The following is a 22,265-nucleotide window of genomic DNA, read 5'->3' as shown; positions in this document are numbered from 1 at the left end:
AATATTTGATTATGTGTGGGATTGGACATTTGCCTCGGATTGTGGATCTGGCTGAGGTGTGTGGCCTCTCAAGGTCATTTGCTTGGAATTCATGCCCAGCATCTCCAGCAAATTTCCTCAACTACGGTAAAAATCATCCTAGTCTGTAGTCTTGGCAAGAGCTATCCTTTAACATTCTAAAACTCAACTATACATTTGTCAGGTTTGAGAAGGAATTCCAAGAAGTCTTCAACTACCCAGAGAAAGACCAGGGTCTTCAGATAAAGCATCCCCTGCAGATAATCACTAACCTTTTTCTACTCTGGCTACAGAAAACAGATGGAATGAGCTGCCATTAACAACCTTTTTCAGACCAGGCCTCAACAATGAACTCCAATCTGAGTTGGCATACAGGGATGACTCACTCTCTTTCAGTCTTCTCAGAGCCTGTTAACCTTGTCAAAATTCCAGCTCCAGTCCCAGAAACCCAAACATCATGGAAGACACAGAACCCATAGGCACCATAAGAGATTCAGACTTTGTACTGCAGGAATAAAGGGCATCCTCAGGCAACTTGCACTCTGAGGGCTTAAAACAATAGATGTAATCAGGTGAGCCAATCGAAAATAAACGTATTACTCTGCCCATAAAGCTTTCATGGTGTTCTGAGTCCTATGTGTATCCCTGCACTAGGTTACTCTGGGGCAGCTGGTAATTTCATGGATGAAACTGTGGCTCAATTACTTTATATCCCTCTTGTCCCTCTCACGGGCTACTTGACAGCATCCCTTCAGGTGGTGAAAGATTCGAAATGCATTGTGCCTCATACAATGCACACAAGCATATCACATGTTGAAATGCTCTCATAACAAAATCTCTAAGCAGCCCCATTATTTTATATATCAAGTTATAATAACTGGCCTTGTCTATCACGTCTCTAGATCCATACTGAAACCTAGAGTTTAGTTGAGTTTTCTGAACCCTACTCAGATCTCGCCAAAGTCTACAGTCAAAACAATGCTGATCAGCTGCCACTACATAGCCCTTGAGATCACACCATGGACCTCCTGACTGGTACTATGCCCCTTAGGGTACATGTTTAGTTATCGTCACTTCCAGAAAACAAAGCTATGGAAGAGTATGTCTCTGAAGCTTCAACACAGACCTACATTTTCCCTCAACCACACCAGCTGCAGCTAGCTTCTTTTTTGTGGGGAAAAGATGGCAGACTTTGGCCCTGTAAAGACTATCGAGGTTGAAATGCAGTCATGTACTGCTACCCTCTACTGCTAGTTCCTGACCATTGACTTGTGAGGTGCTTATATCCTCATAAGCATCAGAGAGATTGATGTATCTACAGATCACTACAAGCATTTGGTAATGCCTTATGGTATTAACAGGTATACCTTTGCAAACAATGAAAAGGGGAACTGGGAACTACTAGCCATCAAGGGCTTTTGTATAGTCAGTGGTTAGAAGGTGCTCTAGTTACTGTTTCTGATCCAGGTAGACTATACGAACTTGAGACATATAATAATATATCAAAGCTGCAGAACAAGTGAACACTTTCCAAGCAAGCTGGACCCACTTTTTCACAAGGTTAAACTTCACCTTCACATATAGGGCCTGCTTCTAAGAATGGAGAAGCTGATGCTTCGTCACCAATATCTGAAAATTCTCATTACCATAAACATAACCCTTAGTCAATCGTTTCCTTCTAGGAAATCATAATAGGAAAATTCTTGATGATGCCCTGCAAGCTCAACATGATGACCCGCACCACTAGAATGTCTCAGAGTGCCTCAGTTCATGGGAGATTGGGTGTTACAATGGACACACACACCCCTCAGCTTGGGGCACCCTATCATCTCTGAAACACAGAGGTTGGTGTAAAATAATTCTGGTGACAAACCTTAAGACAGGATATTGAGCTGTATGTCAGAGCCTGTTCAGTCTGTGCACACTTCCAGATGGGCTCTAAAGCACATCTGAATGACCCTGGTAACATGAACTGGATTTTATTACAGACTTCCACAGTTCACAAGGTAATACCACCATACACATCATCAAAAACAGCAAAAGGAGATGTCTCATGATTTATCCATCCATCTGCACATGGATGGTTATAACACAAACTACATTGTGTCACCACAGATGATGAACTGATGAATTTATTGATTTTTGATAGCATTTTCTACATCACTGAGTTTAATGATAAACTGATGATGAACTCATGCTAACTAAGCCTCATTAGTCATTAACTGGATGATCGAAGAAGAGACCTTTGAGATTTTCAATAAGTACATTAAGGGTCTAAATAAACATGTAAGCAGTGAAATGTACATTCTTTTCTCCTTTTTAATTTTTTAATAAAGTAAAAGTACTTTTTCCTTAAGGACAATTACTCAATATATTCCACCTCAGCATATTAGCCAATATATTTAATGAATTAGGAGCGCTTTATTCTCATCTATCCAGAACACTAAAGTGCATGGAAGTTCATTCTACAGTAATAAATCATCCTAATGTGATGAACTCTCCATACTCCCAGACTGATTACCACCCACACACAGTACAGTAACACAACCCACTCCATCAATTTTTGTCTGAATATTAAATCATGTTACTCCATTGTGTTTTTCCTTTGCTATTCTTGCTAATTGTATTTGTTGTGCAAATGTAGCAGACGTTTGATCTAGACAGCTTGTAAGTCATTTCTGAGTGATGCTTTCTTGCTTGTTGGTTTTAATTAATCTAATTGAAGTAATCTTGTGGGAGAAATTCTTTCTAGTTTGTGCTAAGCAGAGTTACTTAATCTTGTATCAATTTTGCCAAATAATTGTGTGTTTGTTTGTTTTTTTGTTCTTTTTTAATTTTGTCTACAAATTTTGTCTACTTTTTTTAATTTGGTTTTTCCAGGGCTGTCTACCACCTAACAGCAGGTATTCAGTTTCACAACTCCCATTCCTTGACATGAATTTATAACCATATCATATCATAAATAACACAAATGTCTAACCCTATCATTAGAAGCTAGTGAACATCAATGCCAAAGCTGGTAAAACTCTTCTGAATTGGACTCTTCAAAGTACATTTTCAAGCCAGTACTTACAAGAATCTCTGACCCTGCATAGGTGGCTCACAAACAGTTGTCCAGAGACCCCACTGCATCCATGAAGCATAGTCAGAGGGTGTGTGAAAACAGCTCCATCCCCCACCCCACACCCCAAGCACGCTGATATAGAGAAAGAACACATCGCCACGTCCGATCAGCACCAAGGCCAGCTCCGCAAAAACAGAGTGCAAGGCGGAGCGGCAAAAAACTCGCCAAAACTCCACGGGCCAATCAGGTGCCCCGCTGAAAGACTCACCCTCAGGCAGAAGAGCACAGCGGAGGACCAGGTTCAGACCTGAGAGGAGGTAAAGATGTCTAATGTGTGGGTGGGACTAATGTGTTGCTCTTCTTCTGCCTCTATTTTCCAGTGTCTACTGGCTGATCTATGCTGCCTTTGCAATACTCCTGGGGACCACTCTGACTGCATATCTGCCGCTTCAGCCACCACCTCACCTCCGGGCCTATAGACCACCCATAAAACACCAGCTCGCTAAAATGACGGGTGACAGTGACGTGGAGGCTTTTCTCGACGCCTCTGAGCATACTGCAGACCTGCTCAGCAGAGATGCTCAGTTGGCGTATTTCACAATGGATCCAGAGGAGGCCCAAGATTATGAGGCGCTAAAACACTAAAAGTGTTAAGAACAGTGAAGAGTACCTGGTTGCAAATGTTTGAGAAATATTGGTTTAAAATTCCTAACTGGTTTCACCTTTGCTGTTGGTTGTTATGGTGAATAAATTGCATTATACAACAGTTAGTTCTGGCCCACAAGTAGCCAGAGTTGATTGGTCAAGTAGCGCTGCAAGAGAGGTTATATTTAGTATGACAGCACTAAGACGTTTCCTTCTTTCTGTCACTCCTCTTGTCCACTTCCATGTTGAAAATGGTTATTATAATCTTATATTATAATATTATTATCATCAGCAGAAGTGGTAAATATTATTTTTTAAAAATATAATTTGTCATATAAAGAAGGGAAGAAGGGATGCCAGTTAGACACCAACTAGACAATCAATTTGTTTATAGAACTATTGTATGTAAGCAATATTATTTGATTATGGTTATACTTAATATAGCCATGGCTGTGATGAGCTGTGAGTACAATATTACTCTATTAAACACGTTCACTGTAGAAAATGTTTGTAAAACACACAGTGACTTGAAGGCAGTGATGTATGAATATATGAAAAGACTATTATTGATATAATGGATTCCTCTTGATGTAATAATTTTGTCTGAACACTGATTTGTAGATGGTAAGGTTGCCATGGATTGTGTGTGGGTTGCCATGGATTGTATGTGCATGTGCATGTGTGTGGGCGATCCTGGCATTATTGATGTGCTCTAGGTGGCCCCTTCTCCATGGTCTACTCTTCTTATCTTAACCGAACAGTAAGTGCCATAACTATAATTTTCTTCTCTGGAAAGACCATGAACAATCATACAGAGAATCAAACTGACACTGCAGCAGAGTGGAAAATCTTGTTAAAGGACCAAAGCATGCATCAATTACACACTGAATAACCTGACCCACAGAAAAGTACTTACACACCTGCAGTGTGACTGCAGCTATTATGGTCTAAAACACAACAGAAAATAATGCAAGGAAAATTCTCTTATTAACTTAAATGTAGACATCATGTGGATTGGTAATACGTTTTTCTCCATAAAATAGCAGAATAGGTTTGTTTCAAAATGAAACAAAATATGAAGCATGGTTTGAAGATTTGATTACAAGAGTGTTGCTACAACTTAGTTCTGTGGTAAGAAACATTCTTTGTCCATTTATAAATGACAACAATGTGTCAAATAAAGAGGAAAACTTCAGACACCAAGGCTATTCTGGCCGAGAGACTACATTTGGGGTAAAGGAATCATTTTGTACATTTCAGGTAAGGTCAGCATTGTGTACATTGTGCCCAAGAATGTATTTAACTTGAAGCCTGAGCCGAATCACTTTCAGGGACTAAATGTGTGATGCAACACACACACACACACACACACAGAGCAGCCTCACTGGTGCCTGGAATCTATCCATCGAATGGATCCATCAATTTACTCACAATTCCCATCTGAACAAATGAAAATAAATGGCCTGTGGATGCAAATGCACCTGCTCAGCAAAATCTCCATCCTTCTCCATGTGTGTGTAAGAAGAATAGACAGAGATATAATAGGAAAAAATAAATATTTAGCATGTGAAATGTTAGGCCAACTCTTTGTGTGACTGGGCCGTGTCCTGAATATAGATGAAGACTTAAGAGCCTGAGATGAGGCAGGGATTTACCATGGATGGAGAAAGCAGAAGAAAATGAAAAGGAAAAAAATAACTCTGGCACATATATTTTTTAATTACATTTCTTGACATGGACTATGCAAAGGTATTATCAGAGCAAAAAAAAAATTAAACATACTTCTTAAACTGTGTAGCCAACTTGAAATGGCATGACAGATTTAAAATAATGCTTTAGGCTCAGCCAGTATTTACACTTCTCTGTGGCACTGCAATATATGGCCAACAATACAAAAATGCACTATAGAGCGTTTCTGTTTTCTCTACAACATCAGTCAAATGTGGTTTTAGTTATACATATATGGGTCAGTGGTGAATGCATTGCGGTTCTATTAAGCTGTGAATCCATACTTTTGCTTTTTCAATACTGGATCTGGAAATGCAATATCACTAGAAAGGAGATATGAAGCATGCACATAAATTTGTTAAAAGGCTTTGCAGTGGGGTTCAGCTGTGCCCTATCTCAGAAATGCACATGACCTGTATGCAGACATGCAGACTGCTGGAACAGGGATAAAGGGATAAAGGATCTTTTCTACCTTTTGATTCACATTTTATCTTATTTTGGTTTTTACACTACTGAATTTTACTACTGAATCGTCTGCCGGTCTGGGTTATACTTGTATTAGCCTCGTTTCATAGATGTAAATACAGTATGTTTTAATTGTTTGTAAAAGTCAAGATTAGTTACAAGACTTCCATAGAGGATGGTGTGTATTTATTTTATTTAAGTATTTATTTACAGGAAGAGCTTGAGCTTCAAGCGTGAAGGCTGTCACACAATAACTGAGACAAATGTAAATAACAACAAACAATTTTAATCAGCTTAATAAATAAGAATGGCAATGATAATCTGGTACCACCAATTTATTTATAAGTTGCTGATTACTTAATGAACCAAATACACAGAATAAGAAACAAATACAAATGCACAAAATATTCAATTCAGTTTTATTTATAAAGCGCTTTTAACAATGGACACTGTATCAAAGCATCTTTACAAGAATATAAAAACCCAGACGAAAAATGATAAAGTTTCTAATTTTAATTTATATTTATCCCTAATGAGCAAGCCAGATGCAATGGTGGCAAGGATAAACTCCCTGAGACGATATGAGGTAGAAACCTTGAGAAGGATCCAGACTCATCTTGGTGACACTGCAGAGTGTGATTATAAATAATTTCCTTTCTGTAACTGTACATTACACAGTCAAGTGTAATTGTGTAATCAGTTTTAACATAAATTCCTTCTTGCTTAAGCCACTAAATGTTCAATGAGACCAAAAGCAAAAGCAAACACAGCAACAGATGTTCAAAGCCACCACCATGGTCTCCAAGTGGTACTATCCACACCAATCCCATAATATGGGCTGTTATGTGAAATAGCAGTAAAACCTCCAGCACAGAGATCATAGCCAGAGCATTACTTTGATCTTCTTTATGCTTTTAGTTACAGTTTACGATTGCTAAATGCAGTGTACTTAAAATTGACCTACATTCATAGCTAAACAGATGTATTCTTTTTTTCATTCATCTTGGGAGCAAACTGTCCACTGGCTGTTCTTGGTGAAAATGACTGTTTTGTAGAGACAATAAATCACTAGGTTGAGCTGAGCAGATGGACCAAAATAATGATGGTGGAGATTTCACAGCATTCAGAATCTGGGCCAAAATGTCCTGAACACAACCAACCGTATCTAATATTTTGTGTGGGATTTCAATTATGGGCTCAAAGTGCTCCAACTGTAAGTTCATGCCTCATATACATTCATGAAGGCTGAATTGTGATTAGAATATGGCAGACCAGATCAGTTTGAGTTGCCAAGATGAAAATGGTGTGGTGTGGTGTGGCATGTCTGTGCTATGCTGCAAGAAAAAAGAGTAGAACGATGTTTCTTTTCTAATTGCTAGCAGGCTATGAGTAAAGAAAAGAAGAGTGGAAGAAGTGCACATAAGGCTCAAAATAAACAAATAGGGTTTCTATTTATAGAAGCAGCACAGTCTTGGATTAATATCAGATTAGATGCTATCCCAGGAGTGTATGTTGCCTGTGAGAAACAGCCGTGAGTGTTTGTGATGGTGCATTTGAAGGGGAAAGTGGGCCTGTCAAATTGGGCAAACACTCAAACACATATGCACACACACTCATATACACACATATACATGCAGAAGCAGACGCCTCAATGTGTCTTTGATCCATAAAACATGAAGTTCATTAAGTTCACACACACACACACACACGCACACGCACACACACACGCACACGCACACGCACACACAGAGCACTGTGCACCAATTAATCATGTCAGAAAATGGGAAGGAAATGTCAGCAACAACAGAGACAGTTGCAAACAACAACAGAATGTTTTGCTGTTTGTGAACATTATAAGTCTTTGAATGGATGCTAATTTTTAGAAGTCAATGACTGGTGGGATTCTCAACATTTATAAAGCTACTGTGTTGAGTTTAAGGGTTATGGAATCATAACTCAGTTGATGTCACCTCTAGCCTCATATTGTAAAACGCTACCACTCAGAATACCTGCAAGACATGTGACTAGCCAATGAAAATAAACTCAAAGACTCAGAGACAAAAAAGGAGCATTTTCTTTCAAGACCACAGCCCATAGAAGTCTATATCCACAAATGACGACAAACCACGTACAGGCGACCCCACATTAAGCAGTCTGTACAGGTACAAAGTGTAGAGCATGGTGTTTCCACATTGTTGTGATGAGATAACGAATACTCAGAGTCATCCTCTTATCCAGTCTCCTTAATAAATATTCTAGCACTTTCCCTCACTGAATAACTTAACCCTTGACCTACTCTGAAGTGGTACATTTTATAAAGCTTAAAGCCCTCATATTAAAATAGAATGCTTAAATGTTATACAGTGATGCACTGAAAACAGCTTTTACTGTTAAGCAGCAAGCGGCATGACTTTTACACAGACCCGTATAAATCAGTAAAATGGATTCAATACCTCTAGCAAAGACAGCAAAGACAGATCACAGGATTTTATCACACAGGCAGTAAACATAAACAATAACAGAGCTCATGATTAAGCTAGACATGAGGAAACTCATTGCACTAACCCTTTAGATCTACGATGTGAGATTTTTACCAAAGATATAATTCAGTAGTGTCAGGAGAATCATCATAGATACTCACCATCCAAATCACAGCCTGGTCAGATCCCTTGTTTTCTCCCGATCTCCAGGCCATCTATCTCACCTCTCAATCACGCAGGTTTGCTGTTGGGTTGAGCGCTACTGATGTCTCAAAGTTGCCCTCATGTCTGTTCTAGCTCTCATTTGTTGAACTGTTGATAAGCTGGACCTGATGGATTCTCTGCTTGCACTATGATTACCTACACCCTGAGCTTTGAGTGCACACCAGAATACCTAACAATCTTTTATTTCCTTTCTGACATTGCCGTGGTGTATGAAGCCCTGCTGTGTTTCCTCCTACTTCTTCACATACTGTAGAATAGCTTTGAAATACTTTGCAATGATTCTTCAAGTAAACCAAAACCAATGCCAAATTCTTCCCATAGAAAAACAGAGCACCATAACAAAATATATAGTGAATTCTTATTTGAAAGCCCACTTGATACTAACTTTTTGAAGAATCTTATGAAAAATTCAAACAAGCCCAGGCTTACGAAAGGTATAATATGATTATATAATGAATGAACATTATGGCAGTGGATGAAGTGATGAGTAAGAAGTGGACTGAGTGAAGAATTAGCCTTGAAAAATCCACTCCATCATCAGCTAACATAATCTTTTATATTAAATAATTATTCAATTTACAGGCAGCACTCTGGCCTTGATGTGATTTTTTAATCTTTCCTCACATCTGGAGGTATGTGTACATGCAAAATAATATCTCAAATGTTTTCATTAATGCCACCTTCCATTTCAGCAAACACACTCCCTACATCCCGCTTTCCCCACTCATCTCTCCGCTAGCCCTCTCCCCTTCCTCTTCCATTAGCTACCTAATAAACATCACAGTCCAAACAATGTGTTAACTGCAAACATACTTATGAATGCAGCAAATGAGTGCTTTTTAAACACATGGCCTGTGGCTATGTTCTAAACTACATGCTACTGTGCTTAAAAGCTGAGCTGTTTCTTGCTGTAAGTGGTACAAGCAGTAGCTTAAGGCCCACTATTTAAAAAAGAAGATATACAAAAAAGGTTCGTGTGAAAAAAAGGTTAATGTATTGAGTAGTCACAGGAGGAGTGAAAAATTTGCAAAGGAGTGCAATTTAGGCCACTAAATTATGTAACCAACATACTGTCAGAAGATCAGGAAGTGTTTGTATTTATCTGCGGCAAAAACTGCAAAAATAAATAAATAAATAAATAAATAAATAAATAATATTGAAAATTATTTGAATTCTGTAAAATAGTTTTCTTGCTTCCATTGATCGATGTAATTGAAATGATAATTGTTAGTGGCTAACTAGCTAGTTAGCATCTAGAGTAAGTGCTAGGCTAACACTTTAATTACTGCTAGCTACAAAAACAGCAGTCTGTTGAATTTAAAGATATTCACCATCACAGAGACTGCAACCTAAATCACTTACAGTTCGTTTCAGCATTAGAACAACTGAGATGATCACAGCCAGTGATGAGCCAGTGTTTCTTCTATATGTTTCAATACTCAATTCCTTAGACTTCATCAGTTATTTTGAAAACACTCTTTATTAATCTGCTTTCCCCAATCCAAGAAAATAAAGTATTAATTCTAGTATAAATTCTGTAATGATAATGAATACAAAGACATCCCATAAAACTGTGCTCTTCCAACCTTGTAGCAACAGTTTGGGGGAAGAACCAAAATGTGGCCACACACTTTTGGCCATCAGCAGTTTGTAAATTCTGGAGAAATGCTTTTTATTTTTGCTTATGCAAACATTTACACACAACTTTAATAAAAGCTTGATAAATGAGGCCCATTGTTAGTATGCTATTTAGCAAATACTGCCTGCTCACTAACCCATGACAGTGGGCCATTCTACAATGACAATGGGTCATATTATGCTCTGGATGCTACCAATAATAAAACACATTGCTCAACAAAAACTCAAAATGTGTTTTCAAGATGAAGTGCAGTCAAACAATCTAATCACTTTTCAACTGGTTAAAGGAGTGAGAATTGTGAGGTGACTGACACAAAATATAACAAAGGCGCAATTCTTTGTTTCAGTTGCATTGGTTATACACTAATAAGACATCATTCATTCATTCATTCATTCATTCATTCATTCATTCATCTATCTTCACTAACTGCTGTATCCTGGTGGGAGACAGGGTAAATCTCTCAAACTTTAATATAACTATGGGCAATTTAGATTAACCAGTCCACCAACCTGCATGTTTTTGGGAGGTGGAAGAAAACTGGTGAACCCCGAGGTAACCCATGCATCATGTCACCCTAGGAGATACTCATGTGCCTAAAATTAGCATCTAGATAAAATTTTGACTTTGAAATTTGTAAATACTAGAAGGGGTTTGACTTGTGATTTGGCAACCCAGCATAGATAAACTAGAACACACTCTTGATATATAGTCACTTATTCCGAAAATCTGATTTCCTTGATCATAACTTCTCTTTATCCATATGCCAAACTGATCCACCTGCCTCTCATATGCAATCTCTCAGCTAAGAATGAAGGAGCACTGCTAATCTCGCTTTCTAATAATCAGAGCCAAATTCTCCTGGTGAAAAGCCTGAAGCACTAAAGCACAATGAATTTGAATTGATTGAGGAAAGTGGGGAGGGAAAAAGAGATTCATTCATGGAGAAGGTCGATCTTTAGCATGAGCAGATCACTCAGGTTCAGCTGCTGGCAGAGAGCATTAATAATGCAGCACAAAAGCTGTGTCTCATAACTGATAGTTTCCTCATTTTTCCCGTTTAAAAGCTCTATCAGCGTGGACAGAAAATTCACCGGGAGGGTTTGAACTGCAGGTCAGTGCAACCTGACAACAGGCAGCCAATGGGGATTATAATTGCAGCAGTAAGGGCTGGATGATGTTTTTAAATTCCTCAGAAATGTCTGACTGATTACTTTAGCCATGAACATTAAGTGTTAATGAGCTTGAGCTTCTGAAAGTGCAATGGACTAGTCCCCACCCAGGGTGTAGTCCCACATGCACACACAAAACCAAAAACATGCTCCTCACAAGACTATCACCCTGGTGTTGAAAGGACAGTGGCACTTTATCACCCCTGTTGTGGAAAACAAGAGAGCACATGGCTGCAAGGCAGGGCAGCAGAAGTGCTTAAGGCCAACAACCAATCAGAGCTAAGGCAAAAGCTCACCCTCAATGAGGAGCTGGGAGAGTGTAAAAACGGGCAGAGGACAGAAAGTTAAACCAGTTACTCACTTTTCTCACCATCGTTCCCTCCCCTCTGTGTCTGTGTTCAGCCTGCCACAGTCGCTACACACAACATGCCCAGTGTTCCCAGGATAGACTCCAGAACCAGTGCAACTCTGACCAGGATAAAGTGGTTACTGGAAATGAAGGAATCTTATTAGTAACAATAATCTTTTTTGCTCACTCTTTCAGCTCTTTGTAAGAACAGTATTTTATTATTATTCTGCCATAAATGTCTCGCCTTTGTCTGTTCATTTCAGGTCAAATAGGCCCTTTCACTTAAAGTGGAACAATACCAAACATGACTTTTATATAAGATGACATTTTAAGTACATGACCCAGCTTATATTAGATGCTGTATTTTACTGCAAACTGCAATTATACCATTTTAGCTGCATTCTCAAATAAGTGCTAGGAGGGCACATTATTGCCATATAAATTAAATACATTAAATATATGTTAAATGCATATTAAGGATTTTTTAATACAGATAAACAATATATCTGTCTCTGTGGTAAATAGCAGTTTACAAATGATGCTGACTAATAAAGAAAAGGTGAGAAAAATATGGCATTAGCTGTTTGTAAAAGAATAAAAAAGAGATTTATATACAATTAACTGATCTGATCAGAACTGAACTGCTCAGTGTTTATATTATAACTGAAATGCTGGATCTTTATAAAACAACATGAATCAATCACAGAAACACTGATATCGGCATTATGTTAGAATAAATAAAACCTAATCAGTAGTGAACAAATGTTTAACTAACTAATGTCAATGAGAGTCTGGGATCAGTCGGCACTGGGCAAAGCACCAGAACAATACGCTGTGTAGCTGTAATAATGCCAAATACATAGAGGAAAGCTTACAAATGGAGTCTGTATGAGGTGTTAGTCATTAAGAGATGATAACAATTAACACCGTGTTATAGATGTGCATTGTCTTACCCTTTAAATAAAATATACAGTATCACATTTTCACAGTTTAAAGGAAAACCTTCAACCCAGATAGATTAGATTTTATTGTGAATGTGTCTCACAAACTAAAAATCTGTTTCAGTTTTAAATAAAAGATTCTCCAGTAATAAGGATCAGCTGAGTATGACAAAGCCTGAGGGGACTGTCAACACTGACAACGAATTTCGGTCCTCTCGGCCTTATTTTTCCTGGCCAGAAAAGGTAATTGAGCTCAGGCAGGATGTGAGTCTGCTGATTAAAAACAAAGATGAGGCCAAGGCTTTGATCAACCCCTGCAGCTTCCAACCCTGCTAATGGATTCCTCCTTTAACAAGGTCGATATCAAGAAAAGAAACATTTGCTGCTAAGCTCCAAACTGATTCTCTTTTAGGCAAGTTTAACCCCTTGTAGGATTTTGATATTCTGGGGTTATAATATATTTATTGTCATATTATCTCACGTTTAACTAGTGTTAAAAAGTTCTTGGTCAGAGGAGGCAGCACAGTGGTGTAGGGAGTTGCAGATATTCTCCTTGTTACCACATGGGTTCCTCCCAACTCCCAAAATATACAGTATATATTTGGACTGGGTACTCTAAACTGCTTTGTGTGTGTGTGTGTGTGTGTGTGTGTGTGTGCATGCATGGTGCCCCGTAATGGATTAGTGTCCCATGGAGAATGTATTCTCATGTTCTCACCTCATACCCAGTGTTTCCAAAATAAGCTTCAGTGACCTTGATCAGGATAAATCACTTATTGATAATAAACTAATGAAAATGCACAAATATATATAGCAAAGATATATCAATTTACTTATTTCTATCAATGAAATAACAAAATTAATAGGTTTCTAGAAATTCATTTCATATTGCATTTAGCATAAAAATCTCTCTCTCTCTCTCTCTCTCTCTCTATTATTTATCTAGACCACGTCAGGTTGCACTTCTGTCAGCCAAGAACAGAAAGCTGAGCTGAAGGGGGCAGTCCAGTCTGGTGGAGGTGGTGTAATGCTGTGGGGAATGTTTTCTTGGCACACTTTGGGCCCATTAATACCAATCAATCGACGCTGGAATGCCACAGCCTATTTGAGTATTGTTGCTGACCATGTACATCCCTTCATGGCCACAACTTACCCATCTTTAAATGGCTACTTCCAGCATGATGCACCATAGGAGATATGCTGCATGAAAGTGCACCTGAAAATTGCATGTCACCTGCAGGAATTGCATGTCAACATGGACCAGAAGTGTTTTTTCACCAACACCAACAACACTGTACTGTCAGTGTGTGTGTGTGTGTGTCTGTGTGGCTTCATAAATTATGAGCTGATGATCTGGATTAGGTGTGCTCAGAGGAGGAAAGCTTGAAAATAGGGGTCATTTTTATAGTTCTACATATTCAGAGCTACTCTCCTTTGCATGTGACCTAATGCACAATCCCTGTTTTTCAGAGATAAAGCATGTCTAATTTTAAACCATTACAGTTTCAAAATCAAGTCATTGGGTCATTCCAGCTGTAAAGTCATATAATAAGTCTAATTTGTCGATCTAAACTATATGGAAAAAGCTTTAAACCTATATGTGGGTCTTTCTCAAACTGTTGCCACTAAGTTTCGAAACACACAATTGTATATGATGCCTTTATGCTGTAGCATTACAATTTCCCTTCAGTGAAGCTAAAAGGTCTAGCCTTAGGTAACATGACTCAATGTTTTGGTGAGGAAGAACTCGAGTGGTCCGCACAGAGCCCTGACCTCAATCCCACTGAAATCATTCAAGATGAATTGGAACGGTGACTACATGCAGGTCATTTGCCAACAAACACCTGTGTTTGGCTAATGTCATTCTGTTCCACAGGCAGAAAGAGAAGGTTATTCTTCTTCTTCAGAGAGCAGAACAATCAATAGGTCCTGATTTTGCAGATTGACAGGTGTACTTGAGTTAACAAAATCCAAGTTACATTTTGTCCAACAAACCACATTATTATTAAGACTTCACCACGAATCTTCAGCTTGACATAGGATCTTTAGAACATTTTGAAAAGATGTCATATCTGACGTCACAATCAACATTTGTTATAAAGCTGATTACAGCAAATAATTGTCAATTGTCAATAATTGTCATTGTCAAGCTAGCCAATGTTAAGTAGAATATCTAATAATGTGTTGAGGTAATATGTCAGGAATAAGATTTATTATCCCCATATGACAGGCTAACACTTCTGTGTCATGCTTGCTAGTTCCCCTACAGCAAACTAACGCCAGTAATCAATCTGTTTATTTAGATTTCTCAAAATAAGCCCTTTCATTTGCACTCATTCCCCCTTCATGACAGAAGCAATTACAAGAACTGGCATAAACATGAAAAAACATTCATAATGGTGATAATGAAGAAACAAATAATTGAGTTAACATTTAGCTTATTTTTTGTCAACAAATGTAAGATATACAATCCCTTCACCAGACTGCAGCCAACAATGTTATTAATATCATAGCACCCCACCCCCACCACCTCATTTCCCCAGTTGATATTCACAATATCGCATTACTGACAAAGTTCTTTGCAGATAATGTGTCCTGTTACACCCGATCCCACCAGCCCTGTCTTCTTGAGCACTGTGCAGCAGAATGGTGCCAAATGCCTGATGTTTTATAAAAACTCAGTTTCACAGAAAAACATTTACATATAACTTATATGCAGCACTATGTGTATTATGAATACCAGTGCTCTCCTACAAGCACATTTTGCTTAGAAAAATATTAAACTTTTACAAGAACATGCTCTAGGTCACACTCTCCACTACGCTATTTGAATAAGACTGATATTTAATATGCTTTATGCCGATTTTTTAAACACATCGAACACAGCCTACATTATCTGCACTTTAGTGCTTTATAAGAATCATGAAATGATTTCTCAATCTTATTCAGTATTTTATTTACAGTATTCACATATGTTTAGACATCAGTTCAGACAGAATGTGTTTGTCTATTATTATGGTTTGGAAAAAGATCGGAATGGCACAGTGGGTAGCACTGCTGCCTCACTTCCGCCTCTCCACTGCCTCACAGCTGCCTCACAGCTTCACGGTCTCCAGTTCGATACAGAGCTTTGATTACTGTCTTTGCAAAGTTTGTGTGTTCGGGTTTTCCTCCCAAAAACATGCTGTCTATACTAACCTCAATTTCTTTTCTTTTCTAAAAAAATGCACATGAATAATCAAACACAGGGCAGCAGAATTCAATATGCTATAATGTTCTGCCTTGATGGCCCTGCACAAAAATATGGCAGCTGGAGGCGGCAGGTATTTTGCATTTCCACTTGATAAAATTAGGGCATGAAAGATTTGTCTTAACCAAGCAGATCGGTTAGAATGTCTCAGTTTGGCTCACGGGTGTGAAATGAGGCGAGCTTACTCACACACGTCCCACAGACTGCTTTAAAACTCCATTACAGAGGTGTGATGTCATTGCAAGCAAAATGTGTGCAAGTTGGAGAGAGGAGTATGTGTGTGTGTGTGTGTGTGAGAGAGAGAGAAAGAGAGAGAGAGAGATAGAGAGAGAGGGAGGGCAATAAAGGATGAGTGATTAAAAGAGACTGGAGAGAGTAGGAAAGAGAGAAAGGTATGATGGTCAGGATGAAGGAGGCAAAGAAAGGGGTTAAATTATGGAAAGAATAGATGGAGGGAGACAGATAAGTGAAGGATGAAATGGAAAAAACAAGTAGAATTCGATGCCAGGGTCGTCAACAGGGAAGTCAAGTCTACTCTTGTATGCCAGAAATACCCTAAAATATTCTTCAAATGTGAGGAAAGCTATTGAAGAGTAGAATAGAATTTGAACCTCTTACAACAACTGTGCATGCACAAAGCCACCAGTATTGCGGACGACACCTCTTACCCCTCTCACCGACTCATCACCCCCCTACCATCTGACAAAAGGTATAAAAGCATCTGAGCCACCAGCAGCACATTTCACAACAGTTTCTTCCTTGAGGAAGTCAGATTACAACACCCTGCTGCCGCTCACCTGGGCTAGTCAAACACCTAACCTAGAATCACTCAATACCTCTGCAGACTGCAATTTACTCAGCTGCATCAGACTCTTTTTTTATTATGAAACTTATTTTTGCTGCCAATATTGCTGCTCTATTTATTGCTGCTCTACTACCCAATATTTTACAGTTTACAGCCTATGTTCTGGGTATTTATTATCCTGTGTACTTTTTGTCCTGGGTATTTATTGTCCTGTGTATCTATTGTTTTGTTCTGTGTATTTATTTACCTGCACTTGTTAGAATTATGTTTTTTTTGTGTATTGTTATTTGTTGCACCGTGGACTGGGAGACATGACATTTCGTTCCTAGATACACAAATGACAAAAACCCATTTAACTTGACTTGAACAAATCTACTGCAGGCATTTGACCTTGCTGTGATCTTGACACAAGTTCACCTGATATGGTTACATTAAAAAATTCCACATAAATTCAATAAAACGCATTTAAGCACTCATTTTTGAGATATAGTACTACAACTACAATTTCAGACAAATGTATGTATGGACAGACAGACAGACAGACAGACAGACAGGCAACCTGAAATAATAATGCCTCCATCACTCAATGGCAGAGATATAAAAAAGAGACAGTGAGAGGAAAAGAGGCAAGCATTAGGGTGACAGATCCTGCATGATAAAAAAAAAACCCCGATAATAAATGTGCTCTGCTCATCCCAGAAATCTTAGTTTCAACAACTTGTAGTCTTTCCTCTTTTACACCTGTATATTATAATTGTTTATAATTCTACTGTCTAGTTTTAGTCAGCAGAGGATTCCTCTTAATGTGTCTGGCTTTTCTTAATCCTCTTAGTAGCTTCTTTATGTGTTCTCAGGGAGTTTTTCTTTGCCACTCTCACTGCTGGTTCGCTCATTAAGAATTTAAATTTGTATTTCTACACAGCTGCTTTATAACCATGTCTACTGAAAGTGCTATACAATAAAACTGAAACGATTAGAGAGAAAAACATAAGCTAGAAAATAATGGTAACAGAAAAGCACAGAAAAGAATGACTATTAGAGGACTGTTGGGAGTTTAAAAGGAGTTCAACTGTGCTGATTATATTGCATGACTCTCCAAATCTCAGAATCGGCATACTGTTCACATCATATAGCTGTAATTGCTTCTGATCAGTGTGCACACTATACAAGCATTAGCAGACAAAGCTCACACATTGCAAGATATTTCACCTGGAGAGATCAAAGCATGTCTGATCCCCAAATCCTGCTTTCTCTTGAAAATGAACATGAGAGCTGTCTATAAGTTGACTCATACTCTCACATTTGAGAGTAATAAGATGTGCTTGGTTTTTCTAAAAAAAAAAAAACAAGATGAAAGAGAAAAAATGTGGAGGAAAGACCAGTTAGGGAGATGCGGGCAAGATGCAAAAAGAACTTGAAGCAGAGTGTGAAGAAGAATATTTCTATTTTTATGCTGTTTGTCACAGGAGTCATGTTGTGTTTGCTTTATTTTTTTATTTTTACTCTTCATAACCATTTGGGGATGGCATGCCAGATTATTTCTTATTGAAGCAATATTATTTTACTGACAAGAGTGGGACTCTCATTGGCTATGGATCATAGATGTTCTTGCTACTTGTCGTAGGGGTGCTCACACAACATGACTGAAAATATCAGAGCATCAGAAAATCACACTACACAATGGGATTTGTCTCGGGTCCACTCTATGTTTCTGCAGCCTGGAATCTGGAATGTGTGTGTGTGTGTGTTGGGGTGGGGGTTGTATAGAAAATGGAAAAGGAAGTGAGAAGAAGGGTGAGAGAAGTAGAGAAGAAGCATGGAAAAAAGAGGAAGTGTGAGAGAGGGAAGGTGTAGAGGCAGTGTGTGTGTGTGTGTGTGAAAGAGAGAGAGAAAGAGAGAGAGAGAGAGAGAGAGAGAGAGAGAGAGAGAGGGAGAGGAAGAAGGGAGTGTAATAATGAATATGAATTTGTGTGTCAGTGTTGCTAACTCTGCCTCCAGACACTGAATCATGAACAGTGAGGAATAACTTGTTAACATGTCATTAATTGATGCCTTTACACTGAGTATGCCCCTACATCTAAGCAGTATTATAGTCTTTTTCAATCACCACATGCAGAAAAACATATGACTAATATATGGTCTGCTGTATTATTAAAAGCTGCATTGCTGTATGATGACCTGAGTAGCAGACATGCAGACATCACAAGCACAGAGGAGTGTGTGTGTGTGTGTGTTTGTGAAAGAGAGAGAGAGAGAGAGAGAGAGAGAGAGAGAGAGTGGACATGGTGATGCCTTTGATGCCTGGGTGTGTGTGAGAGTACGTGAGAGGGAAAGAACGCCCCAGCCTGCCTCTCTCTTCTTCTTCACATTCATCTGACTTTGAGGATTATTAAGACTGTTCAATCCTCATGTCGTCAGTTTTCAAAGTGAAAGGTTAAATGTGATCAATCACAAACTTGATCATATCACCACAACTTTAGCTTGCTAGGAAATTTGCTTCTATATTAGCCCAGTGCAGCTCAACATTTTTTTTTCCTACACATAATCCTATTCTTGATAAAGCATAGGGGAATTTTTTTTTTTTTTCATAAAAATTACATTATGCAGTGATACCTGCTAACTAGCAAGCAAGCTACCTGTCTAGCTCTTTATTATTATTATTATTATTATTATTAGAAATGGCAATAACATCTCCTCAATCTAGTTGTTATCTAGAGAGATATAATAAATATATAATATTATTTAAGCTAACATACAGTATGCCACTGATAGTCCTGCTTTGTTATGCTAGTTTACTTTTTTTAATATCATGCCACACCTGACTAGTAGTTTCTGTATTTATGATGATAAATTTTTTAACTCTCAAATGAATCTTCTTAGTTAATTTCTGTACAAATTGTAAGAGTATGAGTTAAATATCATAGAAAAAACCTTTATACAAATTTTTTTTAAAAATCCTCTGAGCTAGCTACTGAATCAGAGGTAATTAGAACTAAGAACAAAGGTAATAGGCATTGTATGGGTTGTGACGATTAAATATGCACCGATCATGTAAAAGATCTTAAAAGATCAACAGATCTCTGTCAGCTGTCATTCACAAGCGTCAACTGGATGACAAGCAGCAAAGGCCATGACACATGCTGCTTGTAGACTGAACTGTAGAACATGCTGCTGATGTTTTTAGACCAGGCCACAAGAGACCTTTTCCTGGTGTTTCCTCTATGGATCAAAATATATTTTCATATTTCTGCTTCGTCTCTGTTGCTAGTGAAGTGTTTTAGCATGTTCCTCTAGCCATTTTACTTTGTTGTTTAAAGGTATCCCCAACAATGACACAAATGTTTGTGCTTTGTGATGGTGCTAATTTGTTGGTTGTTGTATTTGCATTATTCCCGTGAGACTTTAACAACTGTCTGATCTGTCATGTACATTTACATTCATGGCAGAAGCCCTTATCTCAAGCGGTTTAAAGAAGTGCTTTGAAGTCTCTTTCATTAAAAACATCGTGATACTGCTCACGGACCAAGAATACCATTAGTCAAAAAAATACAGTTAGGGAAGTAATACAGAAGAAAAGCAAACAGAAAACTGATTTGTTTTGTAAACCAAGTGCTAATTTAAGTACTTCATGAAGTGGTAGGTCTTTTGTCATAATTTGGAGACAGCCAGGTGGTGAATTTCATTTCATCGCCTAGATTACTTGCATGCCTTCCTTGTACCTCGAGAGATGGTTGGACTGATAGAGCAGGGCTAACAGATCAGAGTTAGTGTGGTGCAGTGCAGGTTGTGATTAGTGCTTTAAGTTAGGTGTGTGCTGCTCTGTTTCTTGGCTTTGTAGTCAAGTATCAGTGCTTTAAATCTGATGTGGACAGCTACAGGTAGCCAGTGCAGGGAGCTTAGCAATGGTGGTGTGGGAGAACTTAAGAAGATTGAAAACAAGTTGCACAGCTGCATTCTTAATCAACTGCAGTGATTGAATTGAGCTTAGAGGTAGAGCTGCCAGGAGTCCAGTCTCGAAATGATAAAAGATTGAACCTGAGTGGCCTGTGTGTATAGAAATACACAAATCATTCTGATATTGTAAATGAGAAGTCAGCATAAGCATGTCAGATCAGGAAAGGGACAGTTGATTGTCCATGGATACTCCAAGGTTGCATACAGCGACTGAAGGTGAGATCTAAGAGCTGTCCAGGAAAATCATAAGACCCTGACAAAGAGATGAACCATCTGGGATGCACAGCAGTTCAGTTTTGCAGGGAATACGTTTCAGCTGATGAAATGCCATCCATGATGAGATGACTGCCAGACATCTAGGGGCTTGTGTAGTATTTGTAAAGCAATGTGAAAGTAATGAAAAGGGAAAAAGGGAAGGGATTCTTTTGTAGTGGATATATGCAATGAAATATGCCCAATTATTCAGACTTTCTTCTGCATATTTTATACTGCATTTTTAACATAAAAAGAGTAATCACCCAGGTATTTCAAATATAAGATGTAAGGTTTAATTTCTGAGTTCCTCATCCTACATGACAGCAGATGGCACTTTATTACTAACCATATAAAAACCTAATTTGATTCTTTATACAGATGTGGCTACGTGGTCTGGATGTTTCTAATGAAAACTCCACTACATTTGATATAAGCAGCTTCACGCTGTAATGGAAATGACCAATAAATACTAATAAATAACTAATAAAACTCTAAAAAACATACTGTATATGTGTCAGTCAAACTCTATTCTCTCATAGTCAGAATGAGTCACACTGGAGGCATTACTGACAAAAGTGCTGAAAAAGTGTGATTTGTTTGTGCGTGACCCCAATCCCCTCTCAGATCATGAAGCTTTAAAGACGTGAGGTCCAGCTAAAGCTCACAGAGAATGCTGATTACAGCCACTTGACTCATTTTTAAACCGAAGCCCCCATGTTTTTAATTCCATTACTCATCCAACACACCACCTCTGAACTCCCACCCTTCTGAAAGATGTCAGATTTTTCAGGATGACAGAAGTATTCCAACTTTACTGGCCATCTCATTTCTTTGGAGGATTTTGAGGACTTTGGGATTCTGACTCAGACTTCATCTCAAAATACAGAAAGCCTGGTCTGGGTGTCAAGTTGTTTTCTCACTTAGGAAGTGTTAAAGTGAGGAGGGGTAGTGGGCAGTGAGAGCTGTGTTAAGAACTAAAAGGTAATAAGTCCAAATGAGTGCCACAGTTAGCCTTGAGCTCTTTACCAATATTAAGACTCTTAATCATTATTGAGCCTGGTTTATGAGGCCTTCCAAACAGAATTAAAAAAAGCCTTTCTGGGTAGGAGAGAGAGAGCTTTCAGACAGTTTGATGCTGATGAGAGAGTTTAATACTGACTGTGCTGTCTGGCTGTCTCTACCCTTACAGCTAACTATCAGGGCTGAATTCAGAAATACAGCTAAGAAAATACAAGTTAGATCTGTATAAGGTTTGTGGAAAAAAGTACACATGTAAGG

General features: G+C 38.4%; 1 protein-coding gene across 9 annotated transcripts in view; it reads right to left on the bottom strand.

Annotated features, from left to right (window-relative positions):
• Window positions 1–22,265, bottom strand: part of lrfn2b (leucine rich repeat and fibronectin type III domain containing 2b) — a 124,802-nt gene that overhangs the window by 50,002 nt on the left and 52,535 nt on the right. For 6 of the 9 annotated variants that reach the window (XM_058379555.1, XM_058379553.1, XM_058379554.1 and 3 more), the window contains one exon: window positions 11,795–11,922. The exons of the other annotated variants lie outside the window; for them this stretch is intronic. The gene's annotated coding sequence lies outside the window, so the exon portion shown is untranslated. The remainder of the gene's footprint in view (window positions 1–11,794; window positions 11,923–22,265) is intronic. 9 annotated transcript variants of the gene reach the window in all.

Source organism: Hemibagrus wyckioides, linkage group LG25 (assembly GCF_019097595.1).
Source record: "Hemibagrus wyckioides isolate EC202008001 linkage group LG25, SWU_Hwy_1.0, whole genome shotgun sequence".
NCBI lineage: Eukaryota > Metazoa > Chordata > Actinopteri > Siluriformes > Bagridae > Hemibagrus > Hemibagrus wyckioides.
The sequence above is the reverse complement of the archived record's forward strand: the minus strand, read 5'-3'. Positions and strand labels throughout refer to the sequence as shown.